The sequence below is a fragment of the Acanthaster planci genome, linkage group LG07 (assembly GCF_054643075.1).
Source record: "Acanthaster planci isolate LZ-2023a linkage group LG07, COTS_SCS, whole genome shotgun sequence".
In the NCBI taxonomy this organism is placed as follows: Eukaryota; Metazoa; Echinodermata; class Asteroidea; order Valvatida; family Acanthasteridae; genus Acanthaster; species Acanthaster planci.
In genome coordinates this window covers 3,073,166-3,080,808 of record NC_141783.1, presented here as the reverse complement: position 1 = coordinate 3,080,808, position 7,643 = coordinate 3,073,166, and the positions used below count along the sequence as shown (strand labels likewise).

The window sequence follows — 7,643 nt, the reverse complement described above, 5'->3', positions numbered from 1 at the left end:
AGTGAATTGAAGTTGATCCAGTGCTTGTAAAGCTGCTTCCTTGCCAGAATGATCTATGATTAGTTTTTCAACCATTATTTCATGTGCAGCTATCTGAGCCTCTTTTGCTTTAGCTGCCTCTGACCTTTTCCACTGCTAGCTTCCTTGACTACACTTTACTTTTGGCTTCCCCCTTCAGTTTCTTTTTCTCAGGCGTTTTCTTTGAATATAAAAGAGACAGATTTAATAACATTTTTTCTCCTAAAATGTAATAATTGATTGAAAGCTCTAATTCCAAACACTGCTGTGTAAAGGCCTAACAAATAAAGAGTATACCACTATACACACGCCCATCAAACCTGAAGGATTCAGGATTGTTAGGGTTAATGCACTGCAGTAAGAGAATCTGCCAAACCTCGTTCATTGCTGAATGACTCAGCTGACCAAAGTTGATGCGATTAATCCTTCCTCTACAGAGCTTCACAACAGTGCACAAGTGCACAGCCACCCTCTCAACCGTGCATGCTTTGGTATATAATGTATGCCAAAATTATTTTTGATTAATAATATGAAGGATACTAAATAAACTGTGATACATGTATATCTACTTACATTGTTGGACTTCTGCTGGAGTTCCGTTGTGTAAGCATGGGAGATGTTAGCTGGAATGTGTTCACTGAACCACTTGAGAGATGGAATATGCTGTGCAATGATTTTGCCAATCAGCACTGTCCATTCTTGCTTCAGACGTTCTTTGTCATGTAAGTTGGGTAGGAAATCATCAACATCAACTGACGAGATTGATGAAATGAAATCCACTTACATGTATGTACATACTACATGTACATGTCTGACAGTAGTTTCCACAAGGTTTCCATACACAAGCAACCAACTTACCCTACAGGTAGACATCCACATCGTCACATTCATCTTGAAATGCTTGAAGAACATCAATCGCCACAGTATAGGACGGAAAACCTTCAAGTTCTGCAGATGATGTTACATGTAGCTCAACACTCTTCTCCTTGATTTCAAAGGCCATGATTGTCACTTGTCTAGCTGTGGCACATTTCTCTATGAAAAAAAATCACACATGGTTGTTGAATACTGTTTGCAGTGTCATACCATGAAGCTATGTGGTCAGTAAGGGGATATTGCATTTCATGTTTGTCAATCATTCCCTGCCATGCCAGAGGCTAGATATCACTGAAGGCCAACTACAAAGTCTATTCATGTGCTACACATACACACGTATATCCGTATATTTCAAAGCATTATATATTGAATGGTCTCAGCAAAGGTTTCATGCTTGCCACATGTACAGCAGTTCATGGTGACAAAGTTTATATTTACATCTTCTTGGATAAATATGCTTGATTGTGGTTGTCCTTCATCTGTCAAAGTACCTACAAATTTTAGTGGTAGAAGATGGTCTGTTCAAAAGCAATTTCAAGCACATCGGTGAAATTCATTCCCTGCCCAGTTTAATATTTTCTTTCACTGGTGTTTTTATGATTTATTTGATTTCTTTTTAAAGGATGGTTCCCTCCTTATGCCTTCATCCTAAAACAGGACTGTTTCTTAGAACTGTTTCTGAATGTTTCTTTTAAACAGAATTTAACTTCAGTACCAGGTTTTCCTCCTGCCCTGATGAAATCCAAATTTCACAAATCTGCCCAACACAAACCTGCTTTTGCTTCTCTGGTTTGCATGCTTTTACAAACCATTTTACACCTCCAAACACCCTATCAGCCCACTGACAGCTAATTCTTGACTTATTCCATAAGACTTTTTATGTTTAACTTAAATGGCTTCCCCTACCTTATCTCACTTTGCGTTTGAAGAAATTCCAAATCACTAGTTTTACACTCTGAACCATTCCCAGGTACTCCAATGACCCCACCCACTCATTCAAACAGTCACCAGAGACATTTGGTGATACATTGCAGTATCCATGTACCTAAATGTATTCCTGCACTTTTGATAATGTGCTTGTTAATTTCCCAGCAAACATGCAAACAAAGGCCAAAATATCAAAAGCAATAACTGTTATATATCAAAAGATGATCATGAAAAAACATGCACAAGAGGTCTCTTACAGTAATGGATTCAGTCAACTCTTCGACTAATGCAGTAAGGGATTATATTGTAACGGAATCCATGAAGGACCCCGATAACAAACGTGGGATCAAAGAAAATAACTGAAATGTATGATACTTGGCCAACTTGCCAATCCGCAGAAATCTTTCAGCGGCTTATTTATTTTCAAAAAAATAATAAACAAAATCAAGTAATTAATCACACAGGAATATGGCTATAGAGATAACAAATTAACTTAACTACAAGCAGTTGCACCCTGCACCATGCAGGGTGCAATGACATTAAATATGCTCCTGTACATGTTGGCCATTTTAAATCACACACATGTGAACACAAACTACCTCAAACCCAAAGCGGGCGACGCCCTCCCCCCAGAAATGGACCTGTAACGGGAGAAAAATACCCTGGCCACATGCACAAGAGCATAGCAGTCCAGATATAAGGAATGGCTGGAGCGGAGTATCCCACATTTTTGTTAAAGAAATAAACACAAAAACTTACATACAGAAAAGATACAGGAACATCCCAGTTGTGGATGTTCCCCTAAGCGTCCCAGTCAAAAAAGTCCCTAGTGAGAATTTTTACACTCCAGTTTTATAGATAGCCCAATGAATGCCAACAATAAGAGTGTGGCATGCCAAGTCCCAGGAATCTTTGTACAATAGAAGATCATGGAACCAAGGTAGAAGTCCCCAGTAGGCTAATTAACTTAACAATGAAAGGTGTGGCATGTTGGACTGTTCCATTTAGTGGGACTAAACATAGTGGTATAGTCCTACATTTAAATCCAGATCAACTGATATGGAAAGCAAACTACACATATACATGAACATCAAAAATATAACAATTTAAAATAAAATCTGTTACACACAACAAAAATTAAAATAAAACTAATTTTGTTACACTGCCCTCCTCTGTGGAAAAGGCACGTCCCAGGGCCTTACTCATAATTTTAGTATACACTTATTCAAAATTACAAAAATGTTTCCCTTATGCCATATTTAACAAAAATACCTTAGTCGTACATGAGAGTCAGCTTTTTTTTTTTTTTTTTTTCTAAACACTTAAACATTTCATTATAACTCTGGTGGTTATCAAAGAAAAAAAAATACATATGATTCAAAACATCAAATTGGAAAAATACACATTTGCCAGCTTGTGTTATGTAGACATCACAGATGATTGGAACTGGTAGCAAAGTGATACACAAAGCTCATCATAAACAACCAATTTTGGAAACTTTTAGTATGACTGCAGAAATGAATATTTATCATTGTAGCCATTCTTGGTTGACCACACCTTATTCACTTCAAATTTGCCAATACAAAATTCATATTTGTGTCTGGTCTGCAGCCCAGTTGGCACAGTGTCCAGGTGTTTCATTTCTTTGGTCACCAATAATTCACATCACATATTCCGCAGTTCGCATCCATGCTGGCGGTCTCCGCCAACGTTGACGTACCCCGGCCGTAGGCACGTCAAGCATTGGAGATGCCATACGTCCTGTAGAAACATTCCTTTGATTTCCATGATGTGAGTTCCAATCTACCAATTCAGCCTCTGTTCCATCAGCGATATTCTGTCTCAAAATCTCGTTGATAGGATCAGGTGTGTTGAAGCTGCGGTAGACTCCACCCACTGCTCCATCAGCTTCACTGGTGTTGTCTGGCCAATCAAAAGTGATGTCAGGGTCACCTTCTATCACGACCCCCTGGTTTCGGGAGTCTCCTCCATTGGTGGTCGACATATAGTCCAGCCCAACCAGTTCACTTGATTCAGCTTGGCTGGTGATGTCCAATGTGTTGTCCTCGGTGTCGGTTGTAATCTGCTCAGTCTGGCTTGAAAAACAAGATTTAAGCCTGTCGAAATGGACAATGATTCTCTGTCCAGAGATAGTGTGCTTAATCCTGTAAACAGCATCTGATATGCATTTTATGACAACATATGGGCCTTTCCAGTGTGACTGCAATTTAGGACTAAGGCCAATCTTACGCATATAACAATATAACCAGACTTTATCACCTATAGCATACGGTTTTCCCTTAAGTTTGGCATCATAGAGGCGCTTCTGTCTTTTCTGTTCTCCTTTGATATTTTTCCTGGCTACATTAAATGCCTTTTGCATTCGTTCATACAACCCTGTAGCATAACTCTCAGCGTTACTATACTCGCCTATATGAGGTTGAGTTACCAACAAGTCTAATGGTAACGTGACTTCTCTTCCGAACATCATACGGTTCGGACTTACTCCTATTGTCTCCTGTTCACTTGCCCTATACGCCATCATCACGTATGGCAAATGAACATCCCAATCTGATTGGTCCTCTCTAACATACATGCTTAACATGTTTTGAATTGTACGGTTTAGCCTTTCAACGAGACCATCCGACTGGGGGTGATATGCAGTCGTCCTAGTTTTATGAATACCTAATAATTTACACACAGACTGAAAAACGTTACTCTCAAAATTAGAACCTTGATCTGAATGTAGGCTCGGTGGTACCCCAAAACGACAAATAAATTGTTCAACTAAAACTCTTGCAACTGTCTCTGCTTCTTGATTCCGAAGAGGATAAGCTTCTACCCACTTAGTAAAATAATCTGTAACAACTAAAATGTAACGATTTCCTGATCTGGATCGTGGCAATGGACCAAATATGTCTACTGCAACTCGCTCTAAAGGAGCTCCTACCAAAGAATTCTGTAAGGCAGCTCGTGCTTTAGCAGAAGGAGATTTTTTACGAGCACAGGCTTCACACTGTTTGACCCACCGCTGCACCTCAGTGCGACAGCCAAGCCAGTAGTAAGTCCGCTGAAGTTTCTTAAATGTCTTCAATTGACCTAAGTGACCAGCAGTTCTAGCATCATGAGCCTGTATCAATATATCTTTCTTTATTGCAGAGGGAACAACAACTTGGATAAAAGTGGATGAATTTACCTTGCAATGTCGATACAGAATTCCATCTTTTAACTCAAGTTGTTCCCAGAGGTACCAATACCCTTTTACCTCACGACTACAGGACATCACCTGGTCCCGAGGTGGCTTGTCTACTCTTGCTTCCATCCACTTAATTATCACAGCCAATGTTTCATCATGACGTTGAGCCTTACGAAGTTCCTCCAAACTCAAACCTACAAAGGTAGGACTCAAAGAGCTACAAACAAATGATGAAACCTGTGAACTTCTGTTTACACCTGTTGGTCTAGGCAGTCTAGAGAGGGCATCAGCATTCCTATGCTGAGTACCTGGCCTGTGACAAATCTCAAAATCGAACGTACTCAAAGTTCCAATCCATCTGGCTAACTGACCTTGAGAATCTTTAAAATTGAAAAGCCACCTCAAAGAACCATGGTCAGTCCTAATCATGAATCTTTTACCATATAGATAGTGTCGATAATATTTCACAAAATGAACAACAGCTAGTAGTTCTTTCTTGGTGACACTGTAATTCTGTTCACTTTTAGACAGTTTACGACTAGCATATGCTATAGCTCTCTCTTTACCATCTTGAATCTGAGATAAAACTCCCTCAATGCCTTCACCACTGGCGTCTGTGTCAAGTATAAATGGGAGAGAGAAATCTGGAAAAGCTAAAATGCGTGTGGAAGTTAGCTTAACCTTCAAAACCTGAAATGCATGTTCGCATTCTGGAGTCCACTTAAACCGAACATCTTTCTGTGTGAGCTTATGCAGAGGTGCTGCAAGGCGTGCAAAATCTTTGACAAAACGTCTATAGTATGAACACAATCCAACAAAACTCCTAACTTCTTTGACATTGGTGGGCGTGGGCCATTCTCTGACCTTCCTAGTTTTCTCAGGATCTGTAGCTACACCTTTTGCCGAAACTACATGGCCAAGATAAGTAACTTTTTCTTGGAAAAGGGCACATTTCTTAGGCTTAAGCTTAAGCCCAGCTACAGTTAACCTAGCAAAGACTTCACTTAATCGTGAGGCATGTTCTTCAAAGGTTTGAGCATAAATCAAAATATCGTCTAAATAAACCAGACATGTTTTCCAGTGCAACCCCGCCAACACCAACTCCATAAGTCTTTCAAACGTACTGGGTGCGTTAGTCAAACCAAAAGGCATAACATTGAATTCATATAAACCCCTTCCAGTACTAAATGCTGTTTTCTGTCTATCATCAGGATTCATTTCTACCTGCCAATAACCACTAGCCAAATCAAGCGAGGAAAACCATGTTGAACCTGATAAAGCATCTAGGCTGTCATCTATTCTTGGCAAGGGATATGCATCCTTCAGACTAACATCATTCAACTTCCTATAATCTATGCATAACAAGAACAATTGGACTTGCCCAGGGACCACTTGAGGGAGAGATGACACCAGATTTCAACATCTCGTCTACCTGGGCTTGAGCCTCAGATTTCTGGTGATGTGGCAATCGTCGTGCTGGTTGCCTAATTGGACGAGCAGTTCCTGTATTAATCTCATGATAAACTAAGTTAGTGCGACCCAATTCGCCAGACTCCGAAAAGGTTTCTCTATGCTGATGGAGTAACTCTTTCAACTTAACCTTTTGATCTTGATTTAATGATTGCGAGCTTTGCTCATACAGTTCTTCTAGAGCAGGGCCCAACTCAACACTATCTGTTGTCGATGTCTCATCAATAATGTCTGCTGGTTGTAACAAAGCAATCTGTGAACCTTTATATAAAATTTTAGCATCAGGTCGCAAATTGAAAATCCGTAGTGGAACCCTACTCTGTATAGAATGTACATAAGTATGAGCGATCAAAATACCATCGTCTTTTGAGACGAAACGGCCAGATGGCTCTACAGCTCCTTGCAAAACACTACCACTTCGTAAATGCAACTCACCAGGCACAACTGCTTCTTGACCTGCTGGTACCGTTACTGTTTCCGCTATAGAAATTCTACAGCATGTCACAGGTACACTTTCTGAAATCAGTGGGACTTTATATGTATCAAACTCAAGTTTTCGCTTTGGAATATCAAGAACACCACCATGTAATGTAAGAAAATCCATTCCTAATATACCTGGCTGGGTAACTGGTGCCACTAGAACTAAATGACGCCTATGAAATTTTCCAAATCGCACTACTATTTCTGTACAACCCAGAACTTGCAATGTACTTCCTTCTGCAGCAATAATCGACTGATCCCAAGGTCTCAGACTCTTTCTAACATCTAAAGGTAATTGTTCCCAAATATGAGGAAGAAGAATGGTTACCGAGGAACCAGTATCCAGTAGAAATTTCACGCTAACACCACCAACCGTACCAAAAACAAAGCAAACTGGGGGCTGGGCCTTACATTCTACTTGGGACCGGGCAATGGCCCCTTGTCCAGTCCAGTGTCGTTTCCCGAACTCAAAGCAGACTGGGTGTTATTGATATTATCTCCTGAATGTACAAGTGTGGGACACTGTGCTTTTCTGTGTCCTTTCTGTTTACACTCCCAACAAGCAAATGGAAATGAATCTGAATCCGATTTTCTTTTTCTCTGATTTTCAAACACTGCTTTCAATTCACTAAGAGTCTGTTCTATTTGTTTGAGTTTAGTTCCCATTTCAGTGCTT

At 40.0% G+C, this 7,643-nt stretch overlaps 1 long non-coding RNA gene across 1 annotated transcript; it reads right to left on the bottom strand.

The window, feature by feature from the left end:
- On the bottom strand, positions 1-3,479 carry LOC110990244 (uncharacterized). The gene is made up of 3 exons (XR_015425794.1): positions 2,581-3,479; positions 592-1,053; positions 1-199 (listed from the first exon to the last, which is right to left on the bottom strand). It is a non-coding gene; the product is annotated as an uncharacterized LOC110990244 (long non-coding RNA).
- Positions 3,480-7,643: the final 4,164 nt, after the last annotated feature.